The 20,569-nt window shown below is 36.4% G+C and overlaps 1 protein-coding gene across 1 annotated transcript in view; it reads right to left on the bottom strand.

The window, feature by feature from the left end:
- Positions 1-1,214: 1,214 nt before the first annotated feature.
- METTL8 (methyltransferase 8, tRNA N3-cytidine) overlaps positions 1,215-20,569 on the bottom strand; it is a 42,972-nt gene continuing 23,617 nt past the window's right edge. Inside the window, exons 12-14 of the mRNA XM_062498612.1 lie at positions 18,558-18,668; positions 13,170-13,228; positions 1,215-1,236 (exon numbers count right to left, since the gene is read on the bottom strand). The gene's annotated coding sequence lies outside the window, so the exon portion shown is untranslated. The remainder of the gene's footprint in view (positions 1,237-13,169; positions 13,229-18,557; positions 18,669-20,569) is intronic.

The following is a 20,569-nucleotide window of genomic DNA, read 5'->3' as shown; positions in this document are numbered from 1 at the left end:
AATTCCTTGTCATGGAAGGCTCTCTATTTTCCTGCTTATTTTCAATATATCTGTAGAAATGTGGTATCCCTGAGACCACAACTACTTGGTCCAGTTCAGTTAGAGTAAGCAACAAGTTCAAAAAGCATGGTGTGGCCTGACTGGTCATATGTGGGATTGTATGAACTGTGTTTCCATAGGAAAATGAGCTAAAAATTAGCCTGGAGCACTTAAAAGACAAAATAATCTCTGGATGATGATTCTGGGACAGAAGCAGGGGGAGGGAGTTCTGGAGTGGGGTTTTGTTTTGTTTTGGGTTTTTTGAGAATTCATGAAGTGTAAGAGAGCTCCAAGAAGACTAGAAATGATGAAAATACTGCCTTAGGAAACAAAATGCCACTGGCTCTCATAAATAACCATGCATCTCTGAGAGATACTGTCATAGGTTATTAGGCAGTTAGTGTATAGGCATGAAGAGAACAATATGATAGAAAACAATTAGGCAGTAAGGTTTTAAAATGTAATCTTAGGATCATTATTGTGTCAAACCTCTCCAATTTCCTTCCTAGAAAGGGCAGCAGGCCTATTGAATAAGAAGGAATCAGTAAATGTGGTATCTGTAGTATCAAGCCTTTAGTTGGGTCCTCTCTTAATTTTGCCTGAAATACAAAAAATAGTGTAGACAAAGTCAAGTAACAGTTGACACACAAGTAGTTAAGTATTTCTCCCAAGAAGTATTTATTTACTCTGACAGAGTAGGATGGCATTGCAGTAACATCCTTCAGGGACTTCTCATCCATCCTATCATATTCAATTTTTCATTGAACAGTTTGGAAAATAGAAAAGAGAGTAAATTTATCAAATTTGCAAAAAGTCTGGAATGGGGTTGCAAACTCAGGTAAGCAGATCAGAATCCAAAACATTTCGATAAGGTGAGAAACTACAACTGCAATAAGCTCATACTAGACAGACCAAAATTGTCAAAAATAAAAGAGTATATAAATATAACCCAATGATGCTTTAACAAGGCAACAGAATTGCAAAGAAGGATAGGAAGATTCAAGTGGATTTCAAACTACATATGATGATGTTTCAGAAAGGCATTTCACATTCCAGGATGTATTAGGAAGTGTGCAGTATGTGAGATGCAGGACCTAATTATTTTGCAATCTTCACTGGCGCTGAGGTCTCAGCTGGAGCATTCTGTGCAATTTTAGACAAGGCACTCCAAGAACAATTTCAACAATTTGGATGGAGCTGAAATGAAATCAACAAGAATGATATTGTGAGAATATGACTTACAAGGAAAGGTTGAAGAAATGCGGCTTCGCTTCCTCAGAAAAAGAAGACTGGGTGGAAAATGCATAAAAGGGTGCATACAGAAAGTCATGGTCAACAGTACACACCTGAATTATATAACAAGTAACTGCTTAATTTGCATCAAAGAAGAGTAGTCTAGATACAAAAAATTAAACAACAACAAAAACAACGACAAAAAGAAATCCTTTCAACCGAAAGTCTAGATTAGATGGAATAGATTTATGAGGCTGTGGAATCCCCTTCATTTGTGGTTTTTAACAGAAGCCTATACAAACATCTGTCAGGGATGACCTAGTTACCCATTTCCTGCTACAACAGGGGTAGACTGGACCTCCTTATTTTTTTTTCCCCCAGTGTAATGATTTCAGGACTGGAGAACCTGTTTCATTTAATTTGATTGCTACATATTAAGCAGTACAACTGTTACAACTGGGAAACCAAGGCCTCAGGAAAATAAAACAAATCTCCACATAAAATAAAAAATAATTCAGAGAATTAAAAAAAACCCCTAGCTTTAGTATTTTTAAACATGTATGCATAAAATAATATTCTTTATTAATTACATTATTTCTTAAAATACCATTCCATTATCCAAAACATACCTTTTACAACCATTAGGAAGTCAAATTGAAATTTTGAATTCTTTTAAAATAACTAGGGTACTTAAAAGTTATTATGATGTTAATTCTCAATGTCCTTATTTAAAGTGAAGTAATATCAATGATTTTAATCAAGAAAGAGAAAAGTGATACATGACATACAGAAAAACAACTCAGAGAAAAACTGTGAATGAAGCTCTGTCAGCACCTCAGGGATATGATGGTATTATAAACATGAACTGCACAAGAGCTTTTCTCCTGTACTTAAGATGCTGTCATCAGAAACCTGTGTTCATCCACAGTAGCTTTAGGTATCAGTGTTACTGATATTTAGATAACATCAAGCTATGCATATGCACAGACACACAGAGTGTCAAGCTATAGTTACAGTTCATCTGATGACACTTCCATGCCAAGAACTCATGCAATCCCTGTTAAAGAAACCAAAGCATCATTTATGTTGAAATCTTCATGACTACTATTAAACTTTTTAGATTATTTCTAAGAATTAATTTTTAAAAATGTTTCTTTTTCCATTCTTCATAACTAACAAGAAGGCCTCTTCCATTTTTATAAGCATGAAAAAAAATTCTGTTCCAGAATAACATTTTAAATTATTTATTTAAAATTGCTTGCTTAAAACTCTAAAATGGTTATGTTTTCCGACCAAGCTTGTAGTTTACAAAATGTACATAGCATAAGAAGGTTTTCAGTTGTTTTAAACTCCCCAATCAAGAAAAATTCCAACTCCTACTACTGGCCTGCAGTGGGATGAAAGGAAAGTAGTCAGTAAACCACAGACATCTGATTCAAAATATGGGACACGTGGCCAAAGGCTTTAGCAGGTTCTATATTACCAAGATCCCCATCAACCTTTCCAGAATATGTGAATTATGAGAACTACACTAAATGGTAATCAATCCAAGATCAATGTAATTATTTCCCATTTCTTGAAACAGGTGTGTTAATTCTCTGTGTTTTTCCCAGACTCTGCTAGGTAAAAAAGAACTGTGAAAGAATTCACTAAAGTAGCAAGACAAGAAAGCAAAATGTTACTGCTTCACTTGGTGTATAACATTCATAAAGCAACTGAGGACATTAGCTTTAATTTCCAATCTTAACACACAATGGCATGCTGGGTTTTTACAACACAAAAATGTGAGCTGGAGGATATTGCAGGAATACTGACACACCAATGACACTTCCATTTTCTGGATTGGATTTTTGATTGTCCTGCATGCCAAAATATAGGGTTTTCTCCCCCTTCCCAACCTGGTTTAAAGCACAAAAAAAAAAAAAAAAAAAGTAGATGAACTACATAATGTAAGAATTAGCATAACTGTTTGGGTAAAACTGAGAAGAAAGTACAATAGTTGTGCCTGTAAAAGTAAGTTCTTATGCATGCAAAAAATCAAATGTATACAGCTGTGCAGTTTTAACCTGCAAAGAAAAAGTCTGTGCTTCTAAATATACATTTTTGTGGCTGCAATGTATGTAGAATTGCTTCTTTTAAAACCAGCTCAAAGTGAAATTGAGTTGTAGGCCTTACCATTTTTCTACCAATATGGTATAATACTGCATATAGAATGAATGGCATCATAAGGGATTTTTTTTGTATCTCTTTTTTTTTCACCAAATTGTATTCCTAGACTGTTCCCAGCAGCTGTTCATCTAATTCATCAGCAAGAACCATATTCAACAAGATTATATTGCTTTCATTTGTCCCCTTCAGAAAAGAGGAGGAAGAGCAGAAAAGTAGGAAAGGTAAGAATGCATTAAGTGAGCCTGTAAGAAAGCACAAAATTCCCAGAGTCCTGCAACTCAGTTAAACCCTAGCTATAGGCAAAACACCACAAACTGCCCTTTGATGTGTTAATTGAAATTTAGCTTTCCACACAGTCCCATTTTCTTCTCAGCACAGGGACACTAGCTGTTCTTGAAAAAGAAAAAAATTAAATGCCTGTCATACAGTTTTTCCTTGCTTACTTCAAGAACAAAGGGTTAAGACAGGCATTGAAAAAGCATCCAAGAGATTAGATAAACAAATAAAAATGCTTATGTACATGTATATATCTGCATGATGATAAGACAATTGCTATACATCTTTCCTTTTCTTGCTGCAACACAGACAAAAGACAGTGTCAAGCCTCTTAGGCCTCCTCCCTTTCTCTTCTGCTACAGCTTTCAGTAGGCACAATGCTTATTAGTACCACAAGAAATAGGGATTTTGCAGTTCAAATGAACCTCATGTTCTGGGGTGTAATCAATGGCTAAATTAAAAAAAAAAAAAAAGAAAAGGCCATAAGTTAAGGACTGAAACTGCAAACAAACATAGAAAGGAATGGCAGATGTTAAACACGCCACAATATGTTGAGATGACATTAACTCTTACCTGCATCTTATCAAAGAAGCTGGAAGATCAAACCAGACACATTCATCTCTTGCTTGTAATTTGCTGTATGGCAGTCAAGCACTGTTTCACACAAATATTAACAATCACAAAAAATACAGATGGGAAAGAATTCTGCATGTCCTTCAGCCAATGCAGGATTTTTCATTTTGTATTTTTCTTTTCTTGGTTCAGTATCAGGCACTGGAGAATTTTAGTGGTGGATCTAAAGCCCAGTAGCTCTCAATACACTGGAGTATTCTTCATTATGGTTCAGCTTTGCTAATTTTTCTAGAAGGCAGAAGAGGTTTCTTTGCTCTCTCATTAGCCTTCTAATTCTCCAATAAGTACTAAGGGGGGGTTGGGTTCATAATTCTTGCCAAGTTTAGTAGGAAGCGTTTACTGTCCACTAATAATAAATATTTATATTTGCAAAGTTGTTTTTCTGTTATGTTACATCTTGACCCATAGCTGTTCATTTCACAAACAATCCATATTTGTTGCATATTTGTAAAAGTCAGTATCAGCATGCAGAAACTGTAGCATGTTTTAAGGATGTCCTGTTGCTGTCTGGATTGCTGTGCAATTTATATCCTCCATTATGACCTTATTTTGAGATACATTTCTCATCTATGCTATATTACAATCCCTGTTTTTTAGATTGTCCCCTATTTGTTGGCACTGTGCTGGTAATGAAGTGGCTCTAGCTGAATGCTTTCAGTCTGGTCTGACACATGTATGCCAGGATGAATCTAGTGTCATAGTTCACATACTAGAGAAAAAAAAAAATTAAAACTGCATTGTCTGCAGCATTGATTAAGGGACATTTTGAATCCCTAAGGCATTTCAGAGCATACTGCTGAAGATATTCCCTGTCAAAATAGGAAAATTTAATCTATTGCACATAGAATAAACAGCCTGAAACACACTAGCATGAAATGAGGCAATGAAGTAGCCTCACTGTGACAAGCTGAGTATCTCATGATTTTGACATCTAACACCACAATGCAGAACTTTGCCTAGTCTTGAGTAAAACTTTCAGTACTTTCAGACAGCAAAATGACTCCGTCCCCTCACACTACTGTTGTTGCCTTCTGGTTTGATGTAAATAATTATTTTTCACTTTATTTTTTGGAAATTATTCAATTAAATCCTTTTTCTTTTTTTTGCCTTTTCAAGTTCTCTCTACCATGCACACACATTTCCTCAAGTGTTTTCCCATTTGCAATCAAGGAACTTTAAGTTTCTCAGGGAGGATCATTGCAAAGAAATTCTGGGGCCATCTTTAGTATGAGTCTTGTTTTCTCTTTTATAGTGACAGAAAAATTCCCTAAAGCAGACTACAGCCACTGCTGAGCTTAAAGCTACAAGGCACCCCTTGGTCTGAGAGTCAGGTGATTTTACATGTGCAAACAAATACAGGCAGGTATAAAACAGAATGATGTCTCAGAGCACCCTTCATGTGGAAGAGACTAATACACAATGCACTGAAGCACCCATAAGGGCTCTATCCCTGCATATATGTATAAGCTCAGCAGAAGGTGATCTCCATTGCTCTGGCAGGAGGCACTCAGACACTATTCAGAGAAAGAGTGAGTGTTTCCATGTCATTAATCAAGCTGGTGACTAACATTAATACACTGATTGACAGGATTGCTCACAGCAGCTATTATTGGCTATGGATGTCATTCACTGTTATCCTTTTCCCATCATGTTGCATTCATGATGTGCTGGCATTAGCTTTCCTAGGAAAGCCCAGCTGCACCATAGGAGTAAAACTGATCATCCTGAAGTCAGGAGCAAATCTCTTATTAGAATCATAGGTCTTTAGGATCACAAATTCCAACTATTAACCTAGCATTAGAAATGGAGCTAGAATTTCACAGTAGGAGTTACTAATCCTTTATTTCTTATCTTTCTCTCTCAGGAAAATTTACTTTCACTTTTGAAAAATCTTTTATAAGACTCAATACTGACACATAAAAAAGGATGTCTATGAGACTTGACCACTAAAAGAAATTGCATCTCATCTTCTGCCTTCCAAAGACAGATTCACCATTCATAATCATCTGTCATAGAAACAACAGTGAAAGCAATGCCTGTCTCAGATGAAGGGATTCAGTCAATATTAAAGGGTCTAGGGAGGCAAAGAAGACTAGTTTGCTATCAGATTACTTGTCATGCATGTGCTTAATAAAGCTTACAGACCTCAGGAAGAGCCAATATACTTCTTTCATTACCAAGAAAACTTAAAACTACTAAAATCAGTCTTAAGAATAATACAGACAACTTTGTACACAATTTGCATTTTTTTCCACAGGAAGTCCCACCCAATTTTCCTATCAGACAATTCCACTTCAGGTAGTAAGGGTAAGTGCCTAATAACACACAGGGCTCTTTTAGCTGCTTGCACGCTAACAACCAGTATAATTGTGCCTAGCTTTTTATTTCAGATGGAGACTACCTGCTTCCCATCATAATGGTCCTTCATTAGAGGACCTATTCCATGATGATTCATGTGATACCTACACAAGTTCCCAACAGGAGTTGTACTTTGAATAATAAAGGTAACTTCTTTGTTCCATACAGATTGTGTGCCAGTTCTATCTCTCTCTTTTCATTTATTCTAGTCACTATTTTGATCTTCTTTTTGATGACAGTACTACAGTACACTCAAAAATTCATATGTGAAGTTATTAAAAAGTTTTTAAAAATCCAAAGAAGTTATGAAGTATGCTGTAAAACTTGTTCCAAATTGAGTTTTTAGATTCTCGTGTATAAAGGATAATCCATGGCCAATTGCACATACTCGTTTATTTACAGCAACATTTAGAGGCAAACAAAATAGCAGCAAGACATTTCTGCACATTAGTTTCTTTTTTCCATTCAATTTTTAATATATTTCTGTATTGATTCCTGACCACACCTCAGGCATGCACAAAGCAACACAACTGCTATCTATGTAGTTCTACGATTCTGTGTGGAGCTGGGAAGATGCAAGTCAACTTATTTTGTTTAGGGATTTTTATTATGGTTTACACACACACAAATACAGATATTTATGTTCCTTACCTGTAGTTTCTGAGACTACAGTGCCAAACTTACTGCTGTGCATGTTACCATATCCCACTCACTCCAACCCAACCATGAGCAAGCAGTGAGTTAACAATGAATGAGATGATTATTCACCAGGGTGGGACAATTTCTTAGACAGGTTCATAACTAATTACAGTTTAGCAGCTGTACTGAACTCAAGGATTGCAGTCATGCCATACCTTTTTTTGCTGATGGGACATGTACAAAATATCCAGGTTGTCTGAGAAGCCTTTGTTTATATATGGCTTTAGTCAACCTTTATTATGGTGGTTATCTTACCTATGGCTCTTGTTATTTAGTCCTGACGTTTAGCAATAGTAAACCATTTACTGGATAGTTTCTTGTCATGGGATTCAACAAAACAAAAGCAAAGATTACACAGGGATTTTTTGGGAGAAAGTTGTGATTCCTCTTTTATAGAAGCTTTCACTTTTCAGTACCGTCATTCCAAACTCTAGCCCTTCTACTGTCATGGGGTAAAGGGTGAGAGTAGCCTTTTTGACAAGGAATGCTGCAGAGGAGTGGAAGAAAAAATTCCATCTGGGGACCAGGGTGCCAATAACTGAGGCTAACACACATTCAGAATAACTCAGGACATCCCAGACTCCAGCTGAAAGAGCAATTGCACTGTTATTGCTAAGTTCCCTTAAAGACAGTGTGAGTGCAGAGTCCACAGAGACATTTGCTTTTTCCTGCTTTTCAGGATGAGAACCAAACTATCACCCTGCCTTAACACAAACAAGTACTTACTGCTAAGAATAAACTCAAAAACACTATTTACAGTCTCATGTATCTACTGCTGAGTATATTAAATACAATATGAAATATCTAGTCCCTATTACTGATTTGGGTATTTTTCCACAAAGCACTTCCTGAATGTAATTCACAAATTAGATCCTGTCTGATTTCAATATGATTTTGCTTTTACATAAAAATCACGAACAAATTCCAAAATATTACAAGTCTCATGCACCTTGTTAAATACTATCTTGTCCACAAGGACTGTACAAGGTACCTGAGAGATCTACACACAAAGACTGAAACAGAAGGAGACTGAAACAGGTGTATTATTAAGAAGTCCCACATACAAAGCAAGATTTCTTTTATACTTCCAATAAAGTATTCTGTGTAACCCCCTAGGCAAAACTTCTTATAACCACTGTCTGCAAGAAGAATTTATTGTCAACATATACTGTACACTAAAGGAACAAAACATTCAAACCAACCCCACAGCTCCTTAAGACAATAATATTCAAAAATCTTTGTTCAGTAAAATAAGCATTGTTTGAAGTTTCTTTATGGCAGACTAGTAGAATCAAAATGAAGGCAGACTTGCTCACCACTCAAAGCACATGCCTTTTTTTTAATTTCACACAGGAATTAAAAGTATATTCAGCTTTTCCTCCTTCAGCACTACATTCTGCCCTTGTAATTTACTGAAACATGAATTTGTGAAGGCTGTTTCAAGTAGAAGGATGTTCCTATGTATAGGAATGATGTTAAATTCCTGTCAAACTGAACATCCAAGTGAGATTGTTGTTAAGCTGCTTCCAAAGGACCAAGAGAATTTATGCCATTCAGTTCAATGACTTTCTTCACCTCTATTAGACTAAACACAAATGTAATATAGCCAAGCCAGATTCCAGAGGTTAGTCTTTGATTTAGGCAAAATACTGGAGATGCAAAACCTGTGTAGCATTTACAGAAATCTAGCATGGATTCAATAAACCAATTGAACATGAAAGGTACATCCTTTCTAAATGCAAATTATTCAGGTGCAACTTGGGTTCCTTAAAGGTTACTCCTCAGTTCCCTCTCCCCATCTAATAAATGAGAATGCAGTATAGCTTAGTTTCCTTTTTCAAAATTCTTCATATTAAGTCATTCAGCTGCTTCAATTACAGGCCTTTTCTGTGTTGAGTAGATACAGACTATGGACTGCTTCTTTTCTATGACTGCTGAACAGAACATTTCATATCAGTATTTTATTAAAGCATTTCTTATAAAAACTTAAAAACTAATTTAAAAAGCAGGTCTGACAACACAGCAATGTACAGATATACTCAAACTGCAGCATTTTTTCTTTCCTTTTCATTTTGCCAAGAGAGTTTACATTTTCCTATCTGGAAGCATAAAACCACAAATATCAAGAAAGTCACAGAAAATGCAGCCCAAGAAACTCCTGATATTACACTCACCAAAGTGTCAACAGATCCCTGAAACAGTATGGACAGTAGTTCTAGGTCTGACTATGAAATTTCTTTATGATGAGATCTTGTCTTAAGTGAAGTCTGTGGCAAAATTTTCACTTGGTTCCTGAGGGTCAGAACAGTATTTGTTGTATCAAATTTGAGACAGGGTCATCCTAGGAATCACATGAAAGAAAACATGTCTTATTACACTATAAGTGTCCTAATAGAAGTGTTCTCACAAGAGGGACTTTATTTGTGCACAGTAATAGTCACTGACCAGTAAGCTGCTATGGACCCTCTGTGGCACATTCATTAGAGAAATTCACAAGTATATTTTATTATATTGCATTTTTTATGGGAGTTTAATTTCACCACAAGTCACGTGGCAGCATTGTCAGAATTAACAGGGATGAGTGAAACTGGGAAAAGAAGCACTAGCAGTTTTGTGAACACAGTAAATATTTTGCATATTCAATTTATTTTATATGTATTTTTTTTCTTTTCACATAAGGTTCAAACAAGACATAATAACTGGTCACACAACATAAAGAGTTTTAGCTGGAATTGTGTTTATATTTTAGACAATCAGTAATTCATTCCATATCTCTGTCTCATCTCAGCTCTATTCTGTATTTTTCAACAGTATCAAGGCATCACCATTATGTATTAATAGTAGAACACATTAAATAACTAGTATCTGGAATGTTGTAGGTAGAAAATAGGCAAATTGCAGTAAAGAATTGAATTAAGAAAGAGAGATGTATCATGATTTTCAGTCTGTGTGAAGACAGCACCCAAAATAATGATAATTATAATAGAAACTAGTAATAAAGTCCCAAATAAATACCTTCAGCATACCATGCATAATTGAAAGGATTCAGTCTTCTCCAAAGAACATTAGGAAATGGGCTGCATAATAAACATTTACTGATTTTTTTACTAGTGGAATAAACCAGAACTTTCTTGTTTTCTTTATATCTACCACAGACAGCAGAAATACACTTGTAGGTCACATATTAGGTATTTATCTTCTGGAGCCCAGAGACCTTGACTTCACCTACAAGCTGCTGAGAAACTCCATCAGAGCAACAGACAAGATGTTTATGGCTAGGGCCAGACCTTTTAGCACAAGTGTCAGGAGAGTCCTCTGCCCTAGTCCAATCGAAAAAAGATTCTTCTCATCATGCTGCTATAATATTGTCAAGAAACACCCTTCTGTTGTAAAATTATCTTAAGTCTTATACCAGTTGGAAGGAAACTGATAAAATTCAAGTATTTTCAAGATTTAATGAGTTCCTAATTTGTTGTGGCTTTGTAAGTCATGCATGGCTGACTGTGTTTTAAAACCTCAAACTTTGTCTGTTTTAAGTTCTTAGAGAAAATGAGGGCACAGCCTCATTTTGAAGCTCACACCTTATAGTAAGGTAACGGCTGTTTTTTTGACTGATGAATCAGCTGCCACTGTACAAAAGCACTGCATGTTGGATGCAATGGCCAGAGCTTTGTCACTTAACATAGCTACAGGTCTTTTACATCCTGTTAAAGAGTTCTGTTACCAGCTAGTTCACCTACAAAAAAACAGCTCTTGAAACATACTGTGTATACTCAGGATGAAGGTTTGACACAAAGTTTAAATTAAAAAAACATTTTTCCTCAAAACAGCCTTTCCTCTGCTGCCATCCACTTACCAAATAGTCTTTCCTTAATTCAGAGTTACAAGGAGTTTTGCCCACTTGGACTGTAAGCAATCTAAATAATGAAGCATGTGCTTCACTCAAAGCAGAGCCAGGCACTGGAGCGCCCCTGGGCCGTACGTAGCCTGCCAGAACAATACCCATGGGACCTCACAGCTTGTTTGAGGACTCACTTTCCTGGAAGACCTTGGTAGCTCGATGGGGAGATGGCACCTGTGCTGCACATGCTCTACAGCAGCAGATTTGAGCAGCGAGAGCCAGGGGTCAGTCACTGGCTGAGTCTGCCCTGCCAGAGGTGCGATGCTGCTGCCGCCATGTGCGTGCTTAGCCAAACTGATGCTATGGCTGACCAGGCAGGATTTCTCCCTCCCTGCCCCGCATTTTCAGGTGGCAAAGCACTCAGCAAGAATCTCTTCCGCTAGGATCTATGCAGAAGGCAGAGAATGCTGTCAAAATAAAACACTGAACCACCACTGTAAAACCTTGCTTTATTAAGAACGAGCTCCTACTGTGTAATACTGAATTACACAAAATTATCTAAAGCGAAAAGTGAAAACGCCTGTTTTAATTCTGATTCTGTCACAGCGTTTTGAATGTCAAAGGTTCTACTTTAGCAAAGTTTCCAAGCAAACCAAGTGTGCAGAACTTCATCAGAAATAAACCCCACAGCAATCTATGTACAGAATGTACCAGCTGCAAAGGTGATGTTAGGATAAATCTCTGATAATATTATTCAATAATATTATTTTCAAATTGACAATTTCCAGGCAGACTCCCACAAACTCCTTATTCCCTGAATACAATAGCTAAAACCCAACCAAAGAGTCAAAATTCACCCCTTCTAAGGCTTAATCTAAGCTTCCTTCCTCAATTTAGGGTGATCACATGTTCCCTCACCTGAAGTCTACGTGTTCCACCTCCTCTGCATATAGCAAAGATACACAAGCTACCATGAGAGGGTTCTGATGCCCATCAAAGACTGAAACTTGTTGCTCTTCTATATTTCTTTTAATAATTTTAAAATTTTAATTAGTTTTTCTTGTCATAGAAACCATAGTTCTTCAGGAGTATGTGCCATACAAGCACAGCATTGGTTTTGATACCAGCCTATTAAGAACTAAATCATTCATGTCACCAATACTGCATATGAGTGTCCATTGTTAGCAGATTAGGGATTTAAATGTCCACCTCTATATTTAGAAACCAAAACCCAAATGGCCAGCTTTCCTGATGACTCAGCATCCATAATGACTGCAGAAGAATGTGGATCCCCAGCAGGCCCCCTGTATAAAAGTGCTTTAAAAGTCCAAATGTGAAAGTTATGGCTTGTATACTTTTCCTGATTAAGAACAGAAAGATCTTTATCAACTTTTCTTTTACTACTCATTCCATACAACCACTTGCTAAAGGAAAAAACTTCTAAGCAAACAACCTTTCTCTCTTACCTCGTTTTAATTGCCTATTTAAAGATTTTTTTTTTTTTCTCATGCCTGGACCTTTCTTTACTTGGATGCCAGCCAATTTCCATTTCTCTACCTCTCAGCCTGCCCATGTTCTCTATGTTCTCATTTTCTTTTTATACATACACATATACATATGTGTAATCTAAGCCTGTTAGGCTTATCTTTGGCAATAATTGTTTTGTTTTTAAATGAGGGAATACTGAAATTTTTGGAGAGATAGAAAAGGTTGCTCTAGGCTACCCTGGGGAAAGTTTGCATGTTCATTGCTGATCTCACCAAACAAGCTGGGCATGAAAACCAAGAAGCCTGAAATTGTCATTGTTCATGTAGTTACACAAGGATACACATGCGTGCTTATGTTAAACTTTTTATTTATTTACTTCATGTATATAACCAGTAATACTTACATATACTTAAAACATCGAAGTAATACTTACCTACACTCCACTTGAGAGTCTCCAAAAGCTTTATTAAGATAAATCAGAAGGTAGTGTAGCTGGAAACAAGAATACAAAAATTATATAAAGTATCATAAGCATAGATATAGTATACCTCTACTAAAAAAAATTGCTGGTAACACACCAGATAAGACTGCTGTACTCTTGATCTCATACAGGAAAGGAAAGTCCACCAGAAAAAACACTCAGCTAATACTTGCCTGCATTACCTTCAGCTATCTCTGACTTCCAAAGAGGGTCATGTTTGCTTTCTTTTTTAATCTGACTGACTAATTTAGAAAAAGGAGAATGAACAATTGGAAAAAACGGAAGCCCAAAGCATAATGTAAATTTAGATTATATTGCTTTACTGGTATTTCCTTAGTTTCAAGTACCATTGTGCAAAGTCTTTTGGTAATGAAATGCTACAACATCTGTGAAATGTAAAAACATAGGAAAACATAAACATGAATTTTCACTTTCTGAAAATGCATTAAAAAAAGCCATTTCCCCCCCCCCCCTTTTTTTTTTCTTTCTTTTCTTCACAAACATTGTTATTTTGGACTTTTTGGACTTCAAAGGTCTTTTAGGTTTAAGAATAGACATACTTTCTCACAGGAACTTCCTCAAGTAATTGAGAGAAAAACAACAAATACAAACATGTCTTAAGGATTTTATTACAAATCACTTATCTTAGTCAATCACGCTTATCTGGTTGGTTATTAAGTTTGATAAAACTTATTACCCACTACAGAATTTTGTAGGACAGAAGTTCCGATTATCCTACACAAAAATATAAACATATGTAAGCAAACCAAATTTCAGCCCTTTAACAAAGTAAGAGTAGCAAACAAAGTATTTTTGTACCTCAGTGTCTGTGATTTTATCCTTACAGGTAGTATTAGGTCCTGTCATGGATTAAACCCAGACAGGAACTAAGCACCACCAAGCTGCCTGCTCACTTCACTGGTGGAGTGGGGGAGAGCCATGAGGGTAAAAGCAAGAGAAGTCATGGGTTGAAATAAGGACAGTTCAATGGGTAAAGCAAAAGCTGTGCATGCAAGCAAAGCTAAAGAATGAATTCATTCACCACCTCCCACAGGCCAGCAGGTGCTCAGCCATCTCCAGGACAGCCAGGGCTCTATCACACACGAAGGTGACTTGGGAAGACAAACACTGTAACTCTGGATGTCCCCCTCACCCTCCTATTTTCCCCAGGTTTATAAGCTGAGCAACACACTCCATGGTTTGTAACATCCCTTTGGTCAGCTGGTGTCAGCTGTGCTGTGTCCCTTCCCATATCCTTGTGCAACCCCAGCCCCAGCCTTCTTGCTGGTGAAGCAGTACAAGAAGTTAAAAAGACCTTCATACTGTGCAAGTGCAGCTCAGCAACAGCAAAAACATCTCTATATAACCAAACTGTTTTTAGCACAAATCTAAAACATAGCACCATACCAGCCACTGTGAAGAAAATTAACTCTACTCCAACCAAAACCAAAGCAGGCACCATTAATTTGGATTCCAATTGTGGACAACTAGCCAGAATCTTAAAGAAGCTCTATCAACTTTAGGAGTCTTCTGGACTTTAACTGACATAAATGACACTGGAAATTTGGGTCAAAGATTCAAGGATTTTTTTTTTTTCTTTCAGATTAAACCCTGAGGCCTTTTACTAACATAGTTTCTAAGTAAAATAAATATTTACTGTTTCTGATACTCTGCCTCCAGGCAATTGATGCAAGAAGAAGAGTGTGATTTAGTAGCTTGTTAAATATCTTAAGTGATATAATAATACTTGCATGTTTTGTAGACTGTACCATGCAGCTTCCTTTTCCATCTGCTTTCTTTTGCTATTAAAATAAGTACATGTAAAAGAAAAAGAAACTAAACCCAAGGTTTATTCATTATAAACTTTGGTAAAATAAAATGTAGCCTTACTGCCAGGATGGTTTTGTTTTTCTTTGTATAAGCTAGCTCAGACTGTTTCTGATTTAAAAAGCAGATCTTATTTCAGTTTGGTAACTATCACAGAGAATTTATTCAATTCACTAATATTCACTCTTGAATAAAAATATGGCTTTTTTTCTAAAATAGGATAATCACTGTCATAATTTGTAAGTCAGAGAAAAGTCATGGTCAGTGACAATGACAGCTTTTCCGTATCGTCTTTTCTTAACACAAACATCTCTGGTTGTTAGATCGCAAAAATTCAAAAGGGATTAAATGAATTATTTTGAACAGCATTATGTGTCATCTTTGGGTTCAGCTCAGCCCATGTGTAAACAGGCTTAGCATTGTCATTGAGAATTGCACCCATTTATGCCAGGGATTAACATGCCAGTGTCTCTCTCTGTGGAATCACAGCTCCATGCTAAAGATGCAGCTTCTTCTTGTTATTTTCTTTTCATTTTAAATAAATGCACGTTTAACTACAGGCTGCAGTGGTAGTTTGCAGGGATGGAGATTAAACCTGAAGTGAGCACAGAAGATTCAACTCTGTTCCACTTCACAGTAAAAACTGTTTCTCTGAGGGATTGTCACCCACATGCAAGTGCTAGAGTGCAGATCTCCTCCTTGAAATGCCTCACACTGCCTTTTCACTTCTCCACCCACTACTCTTTCTCATGCTCTCACTGTTGAGTGTAATCAATGTCACTGGAAGCTAAGCTGCCCGATTCCTCAGAACAACATCTGACTACTGTGCTTAGAAGGAAATGTAGCAAACAGAGCCATTTAAAATGGCAAAGCCTTTCCTAGTACAAAATAAAAGACTAGTGGTAGGTTTGGATTCTCTAAACCCATCTGCTAAATCCTACACTGCACAACAACCCTTTTATTCAAGTTCAAAGATGCACTCCTCCATTTAAAGAGCACTTGTTATATCAGAAGGAAATGGAGGCTAGAGAGTGCCTGATACCAAAGAAAGAAAACATTAGTGCTGCCTTGTCAATGAAACCTTCCAAAACAGCCAGTCACAGTCAAGCACAATTAATCAATTGTAACTCTTATAGCAACCCCATTACTTTCATTCTTTGGTTTTTGGCATGTCCACGTGCCAGTTTACAGTTGGGAGTGACAGAGAAGTGTGGCAAGACTGTTGTCTTTCTCTGGAGCTGTACTGAATTTGTCTTTCTATACAAAATTCTAAGTGCTGTATGATTGCTACAGGATTACATGTTGTCATGCCAATTAGTATGTTCTCTACTTTTCTACCTTTCCCCTTCCCTCTATCTTTTCTTAATTTGGTAACTTAAAATTAGACCCATTTTGTATTCAGGCATATTCTTCAGCTCTACTGTTGAGCAGTATTAGGATCTCACAAAAGGTAACGAAAAAGGTTTTAGAATTGTTATTTCTTTGTTTATTTGGGGTTTTTTAATTAGAAGCATTTAAAAATCTTGAACAGTAAATATGCAAAATTTCCCATTTGCACATATAAAAAATTAAAATGGAAAATCTAATAAAACCAGTTTTTGGTAACTCACCAATCTTTAGCCTTGTGAACACTGTGATTCCTTGTTTTTATAGGGCATGGTGATAAATATATACAATGAAGGTTTCTTGCCTGCCAACTTGACTAATTTATTTTACTTTTTGTATCATGTAAAGGTATAAATTAGACTTTCTAAACACTAAAACATAACATTATATGCCATTCTCACACTGACTATCATTCCATTTCCAAAACTGTCTTCATATGAAAATTCCTAGAGGCATGAGAAAACTTCACTATCTATTTTTACTGCATCTTTTTCTTCTCACTCAACAGGACACACTAGAGAAGACCATACACTGGATTTATGCAGTAGCTATACAGCATTCTGTTTTTGCATCACACTTTAAAAATGTAACATTTTGGTTGTTTTTACAACTAGCAGTATACACCAAGTCTGTTTTTTAAATGAACTTAAAATTTCATTTAGTATCAAACACATGAATGCCTAGATTATTCTTAATCTAATTATTTATCAAATTGTATATGTCATCTGCAGGTTTAGCCTTATTAAGCTAATTCACTTGCTTCCTTAATATTTTGAGTTCCCTTCAAAATTGTAGGAACTCGATCAATAAAACATCCTCTGAAACTGAGACTATCTTGTTGCTAACTCCTTTTTCACAGCAACAACTGACAAGATATCTTTAGCTAACATTAAGTATACAAAGCTTCAAAACACAGATATTAGCTTTAATATTCTTGACATACATTATACCTCAAATAAGCGAAATTTTCAGCCTTTGGATAAGTGCTCCTCTGCAACCATAAGTGTTTCAAAATAACAAAACATATTCCATCTCTAAATTGCTGTGCTCCCAGATGAAGCCTATTCTACTTTTCTTTTTTTAAGTTTTTTTTCTAGTGTTTACAAATTCTTTTTAAGTTCTGTTGAACAGATGCAAATATAACAGAAACTGATATTGGGAGGCTCTTCACAGTGATAATCTGCAGATATTGTCTTGATTTAGATGGGATATCATCAGAACACATGGAGTAAATTTAATTGTTCTACCTTGATTGCACACAATCAGGATACACACTTCTGCTATTCTCTGGTATTTGCTTCCCAGGAGGTTAGGAACGTAGCTTCTGTCACTATAGGGTTCTACTTGAAAGAAGGTAAAAACATTGTTCCCTAAGGAGAAAGCAAAAGCAGCTGTACCACACACTAGCCTGCACTGTTGAAAATGTGTGCATAGCACAGACAAACTACAACAAATGAAACATTCCATCTTTTAAATATATTGAAATGCATTGTTGCACATATGGATGGAAGAGAACACCTGTAAAATTCTGCTAAGATGTGAAAATACATTACCACTTGGGAGAGTAAAAACTCTGAAGATAGGTCTTTCCACCTCCAGTCCTTATACTGATTGCTTTGCTTCCCCAGACTTCACCCTATTTTTGTGATGAACAGTCAGTCCCCTCTCTCTCATCTCCACTATTTCATCTAGGTCCAAGATCCTCACTCTGCCACACTGTATCCTGTTACAAATCTTCTACATAAACTGTGCCTACAGTGTCCTGTTCTGCATCTCAATTTTTTTGGTCAATCTGTCCAAGATTCCTTCTCACCCTAGTTCCCAGAGGAAAGACTCACTCCCTTTCTTGCCTGCCTTTGAGCTGCATCTTCATCTTTTTCTCCCCTCCTGCATGTCTGGCTCTTGCTTTCAAATTAGGCAAGTTCTCCTTTCAGTTGCTTGGTACTAGTGAAAGGTGAAGGATGGTCTCTCAATACAGAAGTTTCCTTCTCAGCTCAAAGCCGAGTCCAGACATGACCAGTATGCCAGGAGGCACAGCCAAAATGAAGAACCTGCTAAGATGCCCATGGCAACCCAGGTAGTTCTTACTGACAATATACAAAGTGCAACTGCATATAGGAGACTTACACTTGTCCAAATTCTAGATGATTCTTAAGAGAAGGGGAATTGGCATGTAGCTGATGTAAAAAACCCTCATGTCCAATCCTTGTTCCAAACATGGAGAGAAGTTTACATATACTGAAAGGCAAAGTGAATTGTGTTATTAACAATAGCAGTGTTTAATTTTTTTGCAACATGTATACATGTTTTATTTCCAAGGTTGTTCAACCACCCATTATGAAGATGCTCTATGGAGAAGAAATGGTTTATATATGAACTATTTACATAGACATCATAGCCATATTCAAGGACAGGCTGGATGGGACTTTGAGCAACCTGGTCTAGTAGAAGGTGTCCCTGCCTGCAACAGAGGGGTTGGCACTAGGTCACCTTTAAGGTTCCTTCCAACCCAAAACATTCTATGATTCTCTGACACTTAACTGAAAATAATGAAAAAATAGAGGTACCACCACAACATATAATTTAGCATCTATACAAATTCATTGCATTCACACAAAAAGCAATCTGTACAGAAAGAAATACAATTTTTTCAATTCTAACAATAACTCATCCAGTCAACTTTACTGGAAATGTTCATGTATATAGCTCCTGAAGAAACTGCTTAGCTGTCCACTGTGCATAGGAAAAAGAGGAAGCAAACCCTATGTCAACAGATCAAAGAGCACACTGGGTCAGTCAAGTTCACACCACAAATGAAAATGAAGTAGCAAAATTTATGTTAAGTGATTTCCACCATTGTTTAATACAAATTCTGGGGTTGTTTGCTGTAAATTTTTAGTCATTATTAACTAGCAAAATCAGGAAATTATCTGTGCAGTTTCCAAGACAATAAACTCTTCCCTAGTGTTCCTGGAGTTCTACTCAACATGATGAGTTTCCTCATCACCTGCACCTGCCTTGTTTTTGATAGGAAAATGGCAACATTTTTTAATAAGAGCCAATTGTTATTGACTAGATACTTCAAAATTAGTGCAGGAAAAAACGCAGGTCACTTTCTTTACCCTAACTTCCTCACACTGCTTAAAAATTGAGCAGGGTCTCAACTAGTAAGTGCCATGTACATCTGGTCAAAAATACTTAGCATTCCAAAAAAGCAAGCCAAAGCCAATGAAGCCAAAGCTCAGTTCTAGCAAGATTACCTTTCTCTAATTGCCATTAGGAAGCCATGCTTGAAACAACCAAAAAAACCATCTCCACAAAAATATTGAAGAAAATTCACAATTACAAATTAAAATGTTTAGTACTTATAGAATGTGCATCAGTTAATCTTAGGTACACATCTGATTAAAGAATCAACTTCTTATGTCAGAAGTGAAACTTAAATGCACTTTTCTATATTAATAAACTAGTTCTGCTTTCCTCCAGAAATTAATTAACAATCAGCTGTTTTAAACTGCCTTTCCTACATAGATGTCTGCATCTGTTTTTTCTTCTTTTATTTCAGTAGTCCTTGCTTAGTACAGATAATTTGGAAATGTTTTAGAAGTATGTTTTTGATAAACCTTTCTGAAAACTGAAGTGTCATAAAGCCAAAATACAGAAAGTGCTTCTCAGATTCAGAAGTTCTTACTGGGAAGAATGCCTTTTTCCATTTCCCCTTCTGTGAATCTTAAAACTGTTCAGACAGTGGGTATTTTACACTTAAAACAGTAGCTGATCTTATTACTTCCAAATCAGGCACCATTATTCTAAAAGAGGCAGGCAATACTTACACTGCAAATTCTGGAAGAGAGAAACAGCTGATTTTGGTTAAGGCCATTCAAAATTCAGGGGTTTTTTTTTTGTGATGTCACACTTTGGTTTAACTAACAACATAGCATATTAAAATCTCACTAGAATCAATATATCCTTGTGAGTGCTAAACCAAACGTTACATTTCCATGACAAATGGAAAATTTACGTCACACACTTGAATAAGACTGCATGATGCCCGAGAACATATCATCATCTCTCCCCTGGAAAATTCTACAAGTGAAAACGATTTGTGCTAGCTATGTCTATTCAGAAGTGACAAGAAA

This window comes from Cinclus cinclus, chromosome 9 (genome assembly GCF_963662255.1).
Source record: "Cinclus cinclus chromosome 9, bCinCin1.1, whole genome shotgun sequence".
Classification (NCBI taxonomy): Eukaryota; Metazoa; Chordata; class Aves; order Passeriformes; family Cinclidae; genus Cinclus; species Cinclus cinclus.
The sequence above is the reverse complement of the archived record's forward strand: the minus strand, read 5'-3'. Positions and strand labels throughout refer to the sequence as shown.